The sequence below is a fragment of the Tenrec ecaudatus genome, chromosome 11 (genome assembly GCF_050624435.1).
Source record: "Tenrec ecaudatus isolate mTenEca1 chromosome 11, mTenEca1.hap1, whole genome shotgun sequence".
NCBI classification, from domain to species: Eukaryota; Metazoa; Chordata; class Mammalia; order Afrosoricida; family Tenrecidae; genus Tenrec; species Tenrec ecaudatus.
Genome location: NC_134540.1, coordinates 87,730,143 through 87,748,107, shown reverse-complemented (window position 1 = coordinate 87,748,107; position 17,965 = coordinate 87,730,143). Strand labels below are relative to the sequence as shown.

The following is a 17,965-nucleotide window of genomic DNA, read 5'->3' as shown; positions in this document are numbered from 1 at the left end:
CCTTCAGCCATCTTGTCCGAAAGGTAAGCATCACAGAATGCCATTTATTACAACAAAGTGTTCTTGCATTGAGGGAGGACTTTAGTAGAGGTTCAATGTCTGTTTGCTACCTTAATACTTAACCAATAAATATATGGACATAGACTTATATCCTTATAATCATATATTAATATATTTACATATGTACATGTCTGTTTATACCTCTATTAATATCTTCTGCCTCCTAGCTCTTTCCTCTATTTCCTTTTACTTTCCTCTTGTCCCACTGTCATGCTCGACCTTCATTCGACTCTCTGTACTTCCTCTCGGCTACACTGCACCTGATTGAACCCCAATAGGCATTCTACATCCCCCTGGGCATCAATTATAGACCTTTGTTGTTCCCTTATTCCTGGGTTTGGTGGATACCCCCTCCTTTCCCCCCACCTCCTCCTCTCCCCTGTACCCCTGGAACCCTCAGTCCTGTTGTTTTTCCCTCAGGATTGTTTATCCTGCCTATTTTATATAGATAAACATGAAAAGACAAAAAATAATAGCCTATGAATTGTTCCTGGTCTGTTTGCTGATGCTTATGAATGTTTTCCAATTGGGTCCGAGGCAGTGTCAAGCCCTGCCCCCCCAAGTCTGAAGTCTATTTTCAGAATTCCTCAGGGACTTGGTTGCCTTGCTCCCCTATTGTGCCTCCTTTGTGTTACAACCTGTTGTGTGTTTTTGTTGGGGGTGGTGGTGCTCAGACTGGGCACAATTCCTTCACTGTGTCTCTGGAACTCCCCCAAGCCCCCATAGTGCTGTGGGTCAGTAAGGGGACCTTGTATCTTGTGGTGGGGCTGACCCTATGTTCCTCTCTGCATTGGCTGCTCCAGTCGGGAATGCCATCCTGCAAGCTTGGTGGTCCAGGATGCTGTCACCATGAGTGTTTACACACAGACACATGTACAAGCACAAAGTGCATACACACATGTGTTGTATTTTTGGAGTGTGGGGAGAGGTGGGAACATGGGGCTTCTGAGCAGACTGAGTTGATGTTTGCTTGAACATTTGCAAGACATATTTTTGGTTAATAATTTTTTCGAAAGTTCTATTCAGTAGGCTTAATGGTTATTGTTACTTTTCTGTTTTACACATGTAGTATTATAAAGTACATAGTTCTCAAAGCTTTATGGATAATCACTAAATTAAATTTTTAAAAGTTTCATGGATCTTATGGATGAAAGACTTCATATTATTACACATAGTTAAAAAGAAATTGTGTATTGCCTAATTAAATGATAATTTTATAGCATCTTTAAGGGCCACCATGTCTGCCTTGCAAGACAATCTCAGTGGATTTTTAATTATTGCTCATGGCTATAGTTTCTAAGCCTCCAGTTTCTTCAGGCAGACTGGAAATTTTATTTCTCCACTTGGTTTGAAGGAAGATCGAATTTTGGCCATTTAATCCTGTGATGATAGGTACTGTCATTGTTGATAAGGATAAAATGAAACCAGCTATCAGTTTATGTGTGCCCAATTGAAAGGGGAAAAACCAGGAATGGTGATGAAGAGCTGATAGGCAGGCAGACTGCATACAGGGCAGAGGAAGAACAAAATCAAATGTCCGTGGTTTTCAGGTAAGATGCCTTCCCCATTCTTCCCCGGTCTTTGTGTTTTCTGGCTCTGACTCATACTTTCTTTTCTCACATTTCCTTTTCTTCAGTTGTGATTAACTTGATCTCTAACTTCCCTTCTCTTGCCTTTTTCAACCTGCCTCTCTGGTTCCCGACAGGGCACCATCTGCTTGAGAATCCAGCAATAAGCGTAAAGGCCCTGCATGGTAGAACATTCACACCTCTACCTGAGAACACAGGTGTGGTGGCTTCTCTGTTGTCCCTTCTGTGTTTGCCTGATTCTTGCTAAGAGGATGAAGTTGAGGCAGCCCCTTAGAGGACTTCCATGTCCCATCAGCGGGACGTCCTCCCTTGCCTGCCACAGCCCTCCTGTAGCTCACCTCACCTCCAGGGCAGGCAGGTGGCAGAATGGAAGATATATGAATGGAAAGGAGGATGCCTGGCTGAGTCTGATGTTGCTACGAATTTGCTATGTGATATTAGTCCAATCAGTTTTCTAATGTCAGCATCCAGTACTTTAAAAATATTTCCCCACTGTATAATACATATACCATCACTGTACAGTACATATACATGTACATGGAATTCTGAAGGAGACATACAAGGACACGAAGGTGAAATATTACCCAGAACCATAGGATGGTAACCAGTGTTCCTCTCGGTAGAGAGAATCTGATAGATGGGTGAGATGGTTGTGTAGCAATTTTTACTGACCTCAAACCTCCTTAAAAAAAAAAAAAAGCCCTCAGCTGACTCCCAGAAGAAAGTATTGGTGTGTCTCTAAATCTAAGAAAGAGGAGTGGATTTCTGTGAGCTTAGGCACATTATTTTTAGCATTTTAAAGGGCACTGTCCATAGCCCTTTCGTCACTGCTGCTCCATCTGGTATTCTTACATTGGATTCAAGTCTCCTGTTCTCAGGGAATTCTGTACAGACAAGTCCTCCTCCCAATGCAGCTTTAATCTCTGCCTTTTCAGTACATCAATGGCTGCTGTGAAGGCTATTAATTGACATCTGTTTCCATGTTGCTTTGTAACTACAGGTTACTTAACTGGTGCCCCAAATGGATTAGAAATTCGGAGGCCCCAGGTTAGAGAAATAAGATGTTGCTGATGAGAGATGGATCACATTCTGATGAAAGCATAGTTTCCTTGGATTATTAGCCATTTCATCCCTTTTTTATATTAAAATTAATATGGGAAGACAGAACTGAATGTGTAAGTGTGTGTGTGTGTGTGTGTGTGTGTGTGAGAGAGAGAGAGAGAGAGAGAGAGAGAGAGAGAGAGAGAGAGAGAGAGAGAGAGAGAGAGAGAGATATCCAGGAACCATGGTAGTGTAATAGGTTAAGCATTGAGCTGCTAACCACAAGGCGGGCAGTTTGAAACCATTCGCCACTCTGCCAGAGAAAGATGAGGCATTTTATTCCCATGAAGAGTCGCAGTGTGGAAACCCACAGGGGCAGTTCTGCTCTCTCCGATAGAGTCCCTCAGAGTCCAAATGGACTGCGTCTCAGCAGCAGTGGGGCAAGGGGCCCTTGTGGCACGAGGAATAGATGTGCACTTGTTCACCCTCTAAAAGGCTAGAGAGGCGAACCCACCCAGGGGCACAGCCGAATGCAGATCTGGCTCTCCACTTCCAGTACTAGATAGCCAGGGCGGTGCTCTCCCAGGGGTCCGGTCCCTCTGGTTGGCACGGACTGGAGGGCACTCAACAACAACAACAACAGCATAGTTTGCTGAGGAGAATGAGATGCTTTTCTCTGGGAATCGGAATCTTGGAGAAATGTTAAGGAGACTCAGGGAAACAAATCTAACGAGTCTTCTAACAGCTGTGGGTGTGCTTTTTTTTTTTTTTTTTTGAGGCCAGTTTCCCAGCTTCCCACGAATGCTGTGAACTACATAATACCTCGAACTAAATTATTTGCGATGCTGCTTTCTGCAGCTGACATCAGGGTGGGAAGCCACCCAGCTGGGGGCAGCAGCGTCGCCTCGGGCTCTAGGCATCTCAGCATCACAGGGGAAGGGCGTTTTAGGTGGTTACAGTTTGACTCTGCCTCTACAGGCAGAATTCGGCAATTGGCTCTGGGGAACGGAAGTGTGAACCTGCGGGGCTGAGTTAATAAGTAGGTGCTTGTGAATCTGCTAATTACGCAGGGATTCACCACAGTGCGCTTTATCCCAACACCCAGAGCCTCAAAAGCAACTACCCAAAGCCTGGCAGTCCGTGGCCGTGCCTGTTGATCGGTAGGAGGTGATATCTACTTTCTTGGTCAACTCCTGCCTATCTTCCTTCTGCCTTAACCACTCAGGTACCAAGTCTACTTTCTGTGGGGTGAGCCAGGGTTAGGGAAATAGGCAAGGATTGCTTCCAGGATGCGGACATTGCCAAATGTGGGCAGCTCCCTCCCTCCCTCTCTATCTTACACAGCACCAGTGCTCTATGTGTTCTGGGTCAGACATATTTTTATATTCATATAACTAGAGTGTCTCTGGAGATAATTGGAGTCCTGGTGGTACACTGGGAACTTGACTGATAACCAGAAGGCCAGTGGTTCAAACCCACCAGCCGCTCTGTGGGAGAAAATTGGGGCAGTGGCTTCCATAGAGATTTATAGCTTTGGGAATCCTATGAGACGATTCTCCTCTGTCCTATAGTTTCTGTACACCCTAATCGACTCACCAAGAGATGGAGTCCGTTTATATGGAAATGAGTTAGATAGCTGTTAAAAACTTTGACAGGAGGTGCTGGGACTAGGGATTTCGTGTCTTTTGTTTGTTTGTGGGAGAATAGGTTTCTTCTCAGACAGTTGAATGGTTTAGTCTGAGGCTGAGCACGTTTTGGACGGTGGGCAGTAAAATAGTTTATGCCGGAAGGCCATGAAAGATGATTTTTGGAGAGGATGTAACATAAGTTTTCACTCCCTCCTTCCCCTGCTCTTCTCTCTCCTTTCAGAAGAAGGCTTTGAGAAAGCCTAATGAGATAGAAAAGTAACATAACAGAAGCACTTTCAGAAGACCAACAACTGAAGCCAGGGAAAGCCCCGTGTACATAGGTTTTCTCTAGTCAGACGCCGGAAAAACAGAGAAAGACGCTCAGTATTAGGACTAATGGTGTCCGTAAGATCAGAGCAGTTGATCTGAAGTATATCACAAAGGCTTTGAGTGCCCGCTTTGGGGATAACTAGTGAGATGTAGGTTTGTTATGAGAACAAAGAGAATGTGAAGGATTTCTTGTTGAGAATTTTATGATTCAATTAGAGGAAAAACGATAGATCATTTACTTCAAGGAAAAATTAAATAGAAAGACATGAACAATCAGAACAAAATAAAAAATGCAAAATATGGTCTCATTATTTTTGTAATAAAACCTTAGCAAGAGAGATCAATGAGCAGGTCAGAGCTCAGATAATAAACTTTCTTTCCAACTCACCCCTGATGACTCAGGCCACATGCTATAAACAACTTGGACAATAGACTTTGTTCATCTGAGGTACACGACACCCTTCCTAGACCGCATCAGGAAGACCTGCGTTGTAAACCCTAATTACTGAACTGGACATGACCTTAGAATCCCTTATAACAGGAATGGAAACACTCCCTGGAGCTTTAAGCTCAAATGCTCTTGTAGAAGCCGCAGCAGCAGATGACCACTATTCCAAGATTAAGGAATTGCTTCTCGTTGGACTTTGAATGGGTTCAGACATATTGCTCTGAAGGTACCCAACAAACGGCAGCCCAGGACCAACATATATTTCCTGTTTTCCTGCTCTCTTTGCCTTTATATGTTAGTCTGCCAGGCCAGGTTCCACCCTCATAAGGGAGTGTTACTGAAATATTGCCTCTCACACGTGTGTGAGTTCCTCACGGCATGTGGAACGAGTATCCAGTCACTCGCATTTGGAAGATAGACAAATTGACTGTTCATGTATTGGAATCTGATAAGAAGTCCTACCCATGTATAGAACCCTTTACTCAACGGTGCTTTCATTATTGACTAAAGCAATGTCACTATCAGTAGCGTTGCCGTGAGACCTAGGAAACCAATGACGTATAGAAACAATAGTTCTCTGAATGGATTTTGAGCTCTCACTTGATTGTATCTCTATTATAAGAGCTATTAAGACTTAACTCTACCTGGCGTTCTCCCTCATGGGTGCCAAGCAAAGGATGGTGACGGACTCTGGAGTCACAAAGGCTTGTCTCAAAACAAGCAGTCGTGTACGCGAGGCACCAGCTAAGTCTACCGGGAAGATCCACGTCAGCTCGTGTGAGCCATGGATCACAAATAATCAAATCCAAAGCTGGAGGAGCGGAGAAGACCTGTGCCTGAATACTAAGGACCTGATTGTGGAGAACTAGAGATGGTAGTGATAGCTCCAAATTCATTTCCGATTCTCCACACGGAGTGAGTAGCCGGCGAGTGCCCAATATATGCAGGCTAGGAACATTAACAGTCTTATGATCAGACACAAAACCAAAACACTGTAGAGTGGATTTTAGCAGCTGTAGTTAGGCTTGACTGTAACACTTTGTCATTAGATCTCTCTGTGCACCCTATGTGAATGTAGTCTACACTTTATATTCTGTTTTCTCTTAGATTGAGGTTTATCTCTGGAATGGCCATTGTTGCTGGGTCCTTGCTTGTTGGTTGCCATTGTTTTGCATATTCTTCTGTTGAGGGGAACTTGGATGGGCGGGTTTATGAAGACAGAAGCTGGATGAATGATTTTCTGGGGGCTGGGAAATGGGAAGTCAACGTTCTTGGGTACATGAAGGGAGAAAAGGTTCCAAAGTTGATTGCAGCGACCATTGCACACCCTTTCTTGACTGAACTCCTGAATTGTATGATGTTAATTATTAAAATGAAAAATTATCTATATTTTTCTCCCACACCAGATAAAACTTGCTTGGTTTCTCTTATTTCAGAGTACAGCCTCACAACCCAAAGGAGGCTGTTACCTGTGTGTTGCATTGTACCTCATTAACTTGATATAACTTGGTATGTGTTTGTCCACATGAGGGGATACCCCAAAAAGCCCAGGAAAAAGTTCTGCCGGGCATTTTTCCTGCTAGGCGAGCATCAAGCAACTCGCTCTGAGTTCGTGCACTCAGTGGTGTCACCTGGGAAGGTTCTCTCTGGTCACGGTGAATGTTTTTGGTAAAGGCAGTTTCGCTTGAATCTCGTTTTTTGTGATGGCCGATTTAAGAGAACAGAATGTGGCTCTGCAATTTTGTTTCCGGTTAAGAAAAAAATGCCATAGAAACTATTGTGATGTTGAACACAGCTTACAAGGACAGCACCAAGGGAAAAATTCAAGGGTCCAAGTGGGTTTCTCATTTCAGAAAAAGGTAAAATGTCGATTGATGAGAAACCTTGTTTTTGGATGTCCATCAACTTCCCAAATGGATGAAAATGTCGACTCATAGTGCAGCTGGAGTTCGTTCCACCAGGTCAGACTGTTAATCAAACTTTCTATTTAGAGGTTCTGGAAAGATAGCATTACAGTGTGCAACAAAAAAGGTCTGATTTGTGGCAGACGGGAAACTGGTTCTGCCACCACAACAATGCACCCGCTCACCAGCCATTTCAGTGTGCCGGTTTTTGGCCCCAAAGCAGCACGCCTCTCTTGCCCACACACCCGACTCACCTGATCTCACTCTATTTGCCTTCTTTCTGTTTTCTTGAATGAAGAGGAACATGAAAGGACAGCAATTTGGTGACATAGAAGAGGTGAAAGGGTAAAAAATGAAGGAGTCACTGTCAGTCATCAAAGCAGATGTTTGAAAATGTTTCCAAGAATGGAATCACAGATTTGGCAAATGTATTAAGTATAATGGAGAGTAGTTTGAAGGTGATATGGTTGTTTTGTTTTTTAAAAATTACATAGCTTTGAAAAAAATTCAGTTTTGGGGGGTACCCCTTTTGTGTGTGTGTACACACACACATATGAGATCCTTCAAAGTACTGCGAATGTAATTTCAATGCCATTTCATTGAAAACATATTTTAGAAAGCAGGTTTACTAAAACAATTTTATTTTAAATGTGTTTCGCTAGCTACTCTTGTGCTTTGTGCTTGCGGCTCGGGTGTTCCTGACCTAGTTTTGCCACCTTTATTGTATATCATAAACACTACTATTAATTTCACATTGCTTAAATTTTGTTTCCTAAACCTTTTTCACCTTCTCTGCACTATTTGTAGTAGCAGAGAAAGTTCATTCTCTAAATAATGATATTTTACTGATTCAATACATGGTGTTAGGTTAGAATCAAGGGAGGCTATTCCAAAACTAAAGTGTATGTGAGTGTGTGTGTTTGTGTGTGTAAGGGAATGTTTGAGTGTGTGTGTGTGTATCTGAGTGTGAGTGGGGGGGCTGAGCCCTGGCAGCACAGTGGTTAAGCACTTGACTGCTAACCAGAGGCCGGTGGTTTGAAGCCACAAACTCCTCTGAGGGAGAAGAGGAGAGAGTTTGCTACCACAACGATCGTGGCTAGATTCCGTGGAGTCGTTCCGATTCACAGCCACGCTATGCACAGCAGAAGCAAACACCGCCTGGGCCCGCACTGTCCTCACAGTTGTTATGTGTGAGCCTGTTGTTGCCATCACTGTTGTCAATTTAGCTTGCTGAGGGTTTTCTTTTTTTGCTGCCCCTTGACTTTACCAAACATCATGCCATTTTCCAAAGACCAGGCCCTCCTGATTACGTGTCCTATGTACATGAGACAGCCGCTCACCCTCCTTGCTTCGGAGGAGCGTTCTGGCTGTACTGCTTCCGAGACCTCTGTTCTGTCGGCAGTCCGGGGACCTTGACAGTCCTCCACAGATACGACCAAAGGACCTGTGTCCTCTTGAGTCTCAAGCTGAGACTCAGCAATCAAAGAGCCAGGATTGCCTCACATGTTAATCTTTTCAAAGATGTTTAAAACTTTAACGATGGTTTTGGCAAATGATGTTCTATTGCTATTTGAACTGCTTGCATGTGACTTTTGAATTATGCTCGGTGCTGTCTTGGCAAATGGCTGAGAAGCAGTGCCTGCAGGCAGTCTGGTCTAGAAATCGGTCCTTTTGATGCACAGCCAAGCAATCTTATGATCAGGTGTCTCAGCTGTAGAAGCGGTTTTAAGTAATAAAAAAGCTAATAAATATAAAACAGACTGCCTTTGAATGTTTTCTTATGTCGCTTTCTTGTTTATCACCTTGTTTTGAAACACGACTAAAATCTAAGATTAATTAACATGTAGGCTCTGAGCATAATCTCGTTTAATCAAAAATATGATTCCTGAGTACAAAATAAATATTTCCTTCCCATTTCCATTTCTAGGAATTAATCCAAAGGAAATCATCCCCCAAGTGCACCAAGATGATCATATTCAAATGTTCATTGCAGCATTGATTTTTATAGCAATGAAAGTCACTCAAATTTCTATCAATAGGGATTGATTACATAAATGGCTGAACATTTATGCAGTTTTTAACAAGGCGGTTTAGATTACTTGATGTAAAAAGAAGTTCGCGCTCTCATGAGTGAGAATAGCGCATTAGTGTGTGTAGCATGCTCCCATTTTCAATGTGTGTTCACATAATTAGAAAAAGCCTGTAAAATATGCTATAAAATATGCACTATAATGTTAAACACTGATTATATCTGGATGTCAAGATTAGAGGCTCTTGTTACTTTGTTTCTTGTTTTTCTGCTGTGTGCTAAAAGTTTTACACTGACCATACAGTGCTTTTTTTTTTTTTTAAATCAGGGAGGAGAATAAGGCTCTAAACTTTATAAATGTAAAATTAGTTACATACCTGAGAAAAATTATTACTATTATTACTAGGAGGCACACAGTAAAAGTAACACCCCTGCTACTGCTCATGAAAAATCAAGTTTTAGATAAGCCAAATAGGTTTCTAACTAGATTTCTCACCAGTCTTATTCCTTGACGTATACTCCTACTACTGATAATAATAGTCTAAAAGATCTGCTAAAGATATATGCTCCCCCAGGATAGTCTAAAAATATATAGAAATCACTTGTATGCAAAACAAGCCAAAAGGCAAGACTGAATAGAGATAATAACTCTCCGAACTGACAAGAAGTTCTATTTTATCACATATACATGTTGAGCAGGAAAAAGATGAGGCTTTCTACTCACATAGAATTACAGCCTTGGAAACCCACAGAGGCAGTTCTACCCTGTCCTATAGATGGGTCACTATGAATCGGAATCGACTAGCTGGCAGGGAGTTTGGTTTTGGCTTTGGAGTCCATGTTGAATGGATTGGAATGAAAGGGGCACAGAGTATCACAGGTATTCAACGTGAGTCTGGAGCCTGGTCAAGGTTCTCTTGTGAGCCCATCTCATTTCTGTTTAGAAATATTGGGGCGGGGGGAGTCCATGTCGTTGGACTTGAAGTTAGTGAAGTTAGAAGTGGGATGGGTATGAGAGGCACATGCAGTGTTCTTGAGCAATAAGTGGCTGGAAGCCCCCCAAAGGTGCCTTGGAAGAAGGGTCTGGCGGTCTGCTTTAGAGAAGTCAGTCTTTTGGAACCCTGTGGGCCCCAGTACCACTCTGATGTGCAGTCTCTGTGAGTTGCAACCATCTCCAGGGCAGTTGGGTTTTTTTGATGGGTAGCTTTTTGGGGGGGGAGTGGTTTGACTGGAGGGGAGAGAGTTCTAGCAAGATGGGAAAGTGTGGGCCTGGAGGAGCAAAGATGGTCATTGTCCAGTTCCCAGGCTAATTATGGATGAAGCCAGGGGTTGCCAATATAGCTTCAGATCCATTCATTATATCCTTTGGTGAATGTACGCATCTCCCCTACTTTATCTGCAAATCATCCACTAAATTTCATTGCACGTTACTATGTAATTGCCTTGTAAATGATGCTTTGGAGATAGCTTTCCAAATTGAAATTATGTGAGCAAAAAAAAAGAAACAACTGGTAGAAGCAAGATATGAGCCTAATCAAGAAAAGGGGAACAGGAAATTGGAGCTGAGAGTAACTGGAAGAAATATAATACTCCTAGGATCTGGAGGGAGATGAGGGGTCAGGCTGGTTTCCCATCATTCGTAGGGTGTGAGCTGAGTCATTTTAGTTAGAACATCCTGGGGCAATTTGACCCAAAGGATAGAGTAGTTGAAAATGTTTGGGCAGCTGACGTCCAGGTTAAATTATAGAGGCATAAAATTAAATTCTCCCTCCAATAGCTGATGACTTCTAGAAGTCTAGAGGAACTGAGCAAGTGGTGAGTCAGCCAACATCTGAAGGACACAAGTCCTGTTGAGCCACAGGGAATTAGCATTTACATGTGTCATTTTAGCTTTCTGTGGGAATATAGAATTCATATGTGAGGGTAAGTAAAAACACATATATATTGCCAATAGGATTTCAGTTCATACATGTCAGGGGTTTGTGCAAATCAAAATGTGTTCAAACATGTTTCTGTCATCAGTGGATGGCTGCAGACAAGTTCTCTCAGTGATGCTCTTGTGTGTGCTAGTCCATTAGGGTCACAAATAAGGCTCGTCACAAGCACGTGGCTTCTAAGCAGGTTTCCTGGGCCAGTTCAATTCAAGGCCCAGAGGTCAGCTCAGAAGGATATGGAGACTGTTTCTGGGGATCCAGTGGATCACCTTGATAGATTTTCTGGAAGCACATAGGACAGCCATGGGGAGGGGGAGGGGCTTATTAGTTAGTTTTAAGGACATTGAAATCTGTATCGGTGAGAGAAAGGCCAAGACTGTTATGCTGAGGGATGCCTCCGATGTCCTAGGAGAATTTCTTTGGGAAACATCTATCCTAAGACCCTGATCTGGCTCCTTTAGATTTCTTCTTGTTTCCCAAACTCAAAACACATTTCGCAGCCGCACTATGAGTCCCATGAAGATGCCCAAACTGCCATTGGACATGGTGTAAACGAACGAAGAAGCACATGTTTCTGGGGGTGAGGTGTGTGTGTTAGAGATGGGAACACAGCTTGCAGAAGTGTCTAGGCCTTGATGGAAGAGATGTTTAGAAACAAAAGTTTCACACTTTGATATTTTTGCTCCATAAAGGTATCTATGATTTGGCAGTAAGACTCTTACTCTCACCTATAAAATGTCTGTCCGTCACACAGCTTGGATGGTAGAATGATCCCAAATTTCAGGTAAGCAAAATGAGGCTGTGCGAATCTGTTCCTTCTCTGTTGTCATACATACGAGGGGAGCTAGAATCTGCATCTGAAGATTGTTTGCTTTCCATTATTTCACGCTGCTTTCTGTGGGCCGTACACATCCCCCACCCCCTTCTTCTTCATTCCCACGGCCCCTTCTCGGTCAGCACTCACGTCCTGCTGCTCTGGATGACATCAGTAGCCCCTCGCCTGTTGTCTATTTGTTGGTCCTCTTTCTCTCTCGGGGAGTTGGTTGTTCTGTACCTGACAAAGTACACCAGTGTACCTTCTTGTAAGCCTAGGCCCCTGCCATTACCTGTTGTGTACTTTGATTGCTACCTTTGTGTTTAACCTAGTCCACTGCTGGAAACAAAGAAATCTGTTCTTGTGGAGCTGATCTTCAGGCTGGGAGTGGGCCACGAGGCTGTTAGGGGTGAAAACAGCAATTATAACCCAAATGCCACCAGTAAGTACAACACCAATATAGACTTTCTGTAGTCAAGGGGAGTACTCACTGAGCTGGGGGAGATGATGAAATAACTATTGAATTATCGCTTCTCGGCCTTTTGGCTAAGATCAAGTGAAATAACTATTGAATGGTTCTCAGTCTAAGACGAAGCTCCATTCTTTCTACCTAAACCTTTGATTCACACTTGATTTTCTGAAGAACAGACTGGCTTCCTAAGCCTGGCACTATGGCCTTGCATAGTCTAGCTCTAGCCAGACTTTAAAATTTGGATTTCTTATTTGTTCCCAGTTTGGTTTCGTAAGGCGCTCTGGTGTCTCCCTCAGCTGTTAAGGAAAGTCTGCTATTCTAACCCACCAACCACTCCGAGGGTAAAGATGAGGCCGTCTGGGAAACCGTAACCCTTTGGGACAGTTGAACTCCATCCTGCGGAATTGCAACAGGTCAGAACCTATCGAATGCAATGGACTGGGTTTGGGTTAGTTGCTCATTGCTGCCGTAACCGGGTCACTTTAAGCAACAGAAATTGATTTTCCCCTCTGTGTTGTTGTTGTTAGGTGCTGTGGGGTCCGTTCCAACAGAACAAAACACTACCCTGCCCTGTATCATCCGCACCCTGTTCCTTGTGGCCCATTATTGAGGCCACTGTGCCTGTCCGTGTCGTTGTGGGCCTTCCTCTTTTGTTATCAAACAGGATGCCCTTCCCCAGGGACTGAGCTCTCCTGGTAGGGCCAAAGTAGATAAGATGAAGTTTTGTCACCCTCGCCTCTCAGGACCTCGCTGGCTGTGCTCCTTCCAGGGCAGATGGGCTTGTCCTTTAGCAGTGCGCCGCACTGTCAGTGTTCTTCGTCAGCGCCACCATCCAAATGCGTGCGTTCTCCAGAGGGTAGGAGGCCAGAGGTCTGAACTCTGGGCGGTCTCTGCATGGATTCAAAGGACAGATCTCTTTCCGCTTCTGCTACTCGGTCCCCTGGCAATCTTCACGCAGTGTGGCGGCTATGGGGATCTCTCCCTTCTGGTGTCTGTACTTCTCTCTGCCATTGAGTCAATTCAGACTCACAGCTCCCTTTCAGGGCAAAGGAGAGCAGCCCTTTAGGGTTCCAATCTTCCAGAGCGGATGGCTTCTTCTTTCTCCCTTGGGACCTCCGGCGGGTCTTCACTTCTGGTGGGCAGCTCAATGTGTAGCCGGCTAGGCCACCGCGGCTCTTTCTGTGCCTAGCCTGCGCTTTCCTAGCTCAAAAGTGGTTGGTTTGAAGCACACTCTACACTGAGATGGCCTCATTAGCACAACCGAAAAGCCAGTTCCCAAGTGGGATTGCACCCATAAGTATATCGTTGTTGTGTTGATTTAGATAGAGAGCGACCGGTAGGCCAGAGCCTGTAGGCTGTCATCTTGAAGGGGAGAAAGGAAACTTTGCCACATCTTTCTCCTGAAGAGAGGCCGGAGGGCGTGACTCATAGACCTTTAGGTTAGGAGGCCAACGCTTTAACCCCTACGCCACCAGGCTTCTAAGAAAGCATACCAACCCCCAATCCCGGCAAGGCAGAGTCTATAGTTACTGATTGTGGTTATGAACTCTCCATCCCTGGAGAGCTCCTCGAACCTGGGAAGCCGCTATTTGTAGAAGCTGATTAAAGGTTAGTGTCCCCGAGGAAAATCTGTTGGTTACAGGAGAGCGTCTGAGGTTTGGAATGGAGGTAGAGGGTGGATGCGGAGGACAAAGGAACGGGCGAGGGCTGCAGGAAGCCGCCCTCGTGCAGGTCCTGCTCTGACGAGGTGACCTCAGCTCCCAAAGCAGCTGGGAGAGGTTAGAAAGAAGTATCCCCCTGGGGCTCTGTGCTGTACTTCTGCATCAAGCAAGCGTCATGCTTTTTCGTTCTCAGTGACTTCGCAGATTAAGCGCAGTGGGTGCCTGGGGAGTTAAAGACTGGATCCCTGAGAAGAAAGGAGAAGGGCACCTCTGGAGGGAACAGTTGTCCGTCACCAGCAGATAAAAATGCGATGCCTCTGGGAGGGGGGCTTGGGGAACAAACTGCCTGCAGGGAGAGGAAACGGGGTCTGATGAGCCTTGTACTTCTAAATGCTTTCTCCCAGCAGATGCCACAGTGACCCCGGAACCGTCATTAACAAGGGGCTGTGCCTGCAACTCTCTACTCTGGGCTCAGTCTGTGTGTCTACGTGTCCCTCACTGAGACCAGTTAAGCCTGTGGTTGCTAAGGCCGGGACAGCAGGGTCAGGGTCGCTGGAGGCCCTGCAAGGTTTATAAAATGGGAGCCGGGTGAAATAAATTGTGGGAGCTACTGTAATAAACTTAAAGCTTAAGATCTGATGTCATCGTAGGGAACAAAAACACAGTCCCCAAGACCACTAGGAACCGATTGCTGTGGAGTCCACTCTGATTGGCGACAGTCCCATGGGTGTCCCAGTGGAACACAGGGCGTCCCTGTCTCAGTGAGGGCCACGGCTGGCTCCCTTCGGCAGCACGAAGGAGCATGCAGGCCCGCACCCCCTGAGTTGGGTCCCTGTGAGGCAGAGGTCAGACCTGCCTCCACTGCCCTTCCTTCTTTATCCCATTCAAGCACCAGTTATCCCTGCCACCACATTCTACTTCCCCGGCCTTGATAATTGGCTGCAGTGACCACACATCACTCAGATGATGGGATTTATGAAGGAAGTCAACACGTTACAAGTCAGGATCGCAAAGCCTCACAAGGATACAGTCTCAGCCACATGGTCTGCTCAGGCAAGTGGTCCAAAGTTCCTTTCGCGCTGAGAGACACCCAAGGGCACCTCACTGCATGCCAGCCTCCTGCCTGAAGGCTGTACTCACGCTGTGGGCTGGGAAGCCTGCTTCTCTGCCTCAGGGGCTGTGCTACTGCCACATCTCTACCCAGGGATCTATCCTGGCCGAGCAAGGTTTCTCCCCGTCCCAGTCCAGGGATTCTCTCTCTTCCAGCCTTTGAGATGGCTCACAGATACCCAGAGGAGTGGCGAAACTGACCAATCCCCTCCTTAGAGCACTGCACGCCTTTGCAGTCATCTGATGGAGTCTCAAAGACTGTGGCTAGAAGAGCCATACAGACCTTTCTTACAAAGTGTCTCTGGTTGGCCTCCTATCTTCAACCTTCTGGTGAGCAGCCACGTGGGTTCACGGTCTGTACCACCCCAGGCCTCCAACACCATGTATGTCCCTACAGTGTACAATTTCCCGAGAAGATATATTTCTAAATGCATCTTTTTGGGACATGGGTAAATAAGGGATGATCTTGTAGACACCTTTTCAGACATTGCAGTATAAATATATGTGTGTGTGTAAATAAAATTTTGAAGTGCTTCCCAAATCTGTGAGTTCAATAAAATAGGTGTATTCTGGGTGACAAGGAAATCTGAACTGTGTCTGCAGAGAAAAGGTGTTGATCCATTCTTAGCAAGTTTAGCTACTGTGCTTCTTCTTTATTCGACCATTAGTTAATAAGCCTCCAGTAGTGCTTGGACTGGAAAAGCCAAACCAAGTGGAAGAGGGACAAAAGAAGACTTGGTCTCATTCCTCTAGGAATATGGAATCTGTGGCAGAATCAAATGGCCAGGGTTTTTTTTTCAGGTTCTAAGTGGTGTAGATTATTACAGACAGTTTTGCTTTTGTTCTTAGCACCTGAAGGAACCCTGTCATCTGAGAGCTGGGTGGAGTGTAAAATAATGTGACCACCCATCCACCCCTAGCTGATGTGCAAACCCCACCCCCCTGCCTCAGAAGACATCTCCTCCAGGAAAACTGAATTAGTTGGATGTTTATCTTACACTACATTTAAATTTGAGGTTGGCTTTGATCTGTTGTTGGCACTACATCCTGAACGCAGATATGTGTCCCACTGACCACGCAGCTTGCTGTAGGAGGGACCGAGTAAGGGCTGATTGAACGTATTTCTGGCACTCTTCTCTGAAAGTTTGGGCTTCTGGTTCTTCTGTTCTTTGCAGAAAAGGATATATCTCTTATGTAACTCAGACTCAATGGGGTAATCGTAACTTCAGGTTCTGGCAAAGGCCTTTTTCTGGCAAGCAAAGACAAAACATGCCTTGTTTTCCATATCAGGCGTTGTCAAACTTTATGGACAGAGCCAGATAGTAAATATTTTTGGCTTTATGGGCCATATGGTCTCTGTGGCAACTGCTCAACTCTGCCTTTGTAGCAGGCAAGTAGCCAGAGACAATGTAAATGTGGCCAATAAACCTATTTACAAAAACTGTTTACTGACCTCAGTCCTAGACTTAAGGTGTAACTTCCAGAGCCTCATTTTTCAGACAAACTAGTCAGGGCCCAGCATGAGAGAACTTGAGATTCTTCCAGATCCTCCCCCTGGCCCTCCTTGCTTGCACGGTATTAACAATACCTGCTTAATTTGACCCGGAAAAGCTATGTTGTCACTTCCCTCGGTGGTTGCTTCCTCCGTCTTGATGTGGTTATTGGTTGATCGGCGTGAACACACTGCTGTTGAGTGACCCTGGAGGACAGAGTAGAACTGTGCTTGGAGCTTTCTGAGACGAACTTTTCATCGGAGTCAAAAGCCATATTCTTTCTCCCTGATTGGATTCGTGAATGAAGACTGCATAAGGATGCTTCAGAGTTCAAAAGTTAGAGGAGGCCAGACAGTGAGTAGTCTCCCAAGTGTCCCTGCCCACTTTCAGGAGGCAGCAGGCATTACTTCCAAAGGTGCACTTGGATATGCAAACATGCGCCCGTATGGAGTGCGCAGGAAGTTTTGGCTACAGTCCTGAGAGGATTTTAAAGTGAATATATATATATATGGAGCAATAAAGCAAAGGCTTTATTTGTTCCTTTTTGACTCGAGAGTCCAGGGTAGTGGCCAGCCATCTCATGAATGCTGAAACCTTCATGATTTTTGGTTCACAGCGTATCCCATCCAGTCCTCTGTACAGGAGTCTCCGAGGTGCCCTGTAGATAGATGACTCTCCATGCTGGGAGCGGACACTTCCCCAAAGAGGGTGCTCAGCACTTAGTTGGTTAGATGGGATTTTCTGACAGGCTTCCTTACTGAGTCGATACGTTCAGCCCTGCAAGGTCTTGGCCTTTACTAGAGCTTAAAGCAGCCCAAGCGAAGTCTCTTCCTCCTTGGACAGTCCAGCGCTCGCTGTATTTAAACCGTCTTCGGGTGAGGAATGTCAAGAGGGAAGGCTACAGCGCTCGGCTATTTTTAGTCCCTAGCTATCTTTAGTTGATGGAGCCAGGCTCCGACGAGACCCGCGGGCCACCTTTGTTTCACATGAGGTCTCACGGACTGTGCAACTGGCTCGCCACGTTTCAGGAAGCTGCTGGCTTGCAAATGTGTGCAGATTGTCACTTTGATCAAGAATAATGTCACCGGAGGCGTACTGGCAACGCGGTGATTTTCCTTCTACGTGGCTAGTACGAATGAGGTGGCAAACAATTCGACAGAACGACAGTAGTTTCTACTCTCTCCATCCGTCACCGTTTAATAATTAAGAAATGAAATGAAGGACAACTGGATTGGTAGAAATTATTTAGAAGCATCTAGTCATACTTAGTTATAGACCTGGCTGTTGGGAGAGGAGTGAGGACGTCACTGTCTGTTTACAGGTTACATTTGCATTCCTGATCATTTGGATCTGTGTTATTTCTTCATGTGAAATAAAAACAACTCGTGGAATAGCTTGGGAATAGTAAACATGGTAGACAGCAGACGAGGCAGATACAGGCGAACGCAGGAG

The 17,965-nt window shown here is 45.1% G+C and overlaps 1 protein-coding gene and 1 pseudogene across 7 annotated transcripts in view; both read left to right on the top strand.

Annotated features, from left to right (window-relative positions):
• Nucleotides 1-17,965, top strand: part of ATP11A (ATPase phospholipid transporting 11A) — a 224,818-nt gene that overhangs the window by 29,535 nt on the left and 177,318 nt on the right. The window lies entirely within an intron of this gene.
• On the top strand, nucleotides 12,304-12,472 carry LOC142461865 (U2 spliceosomal RNA; annotated as a pseudogene).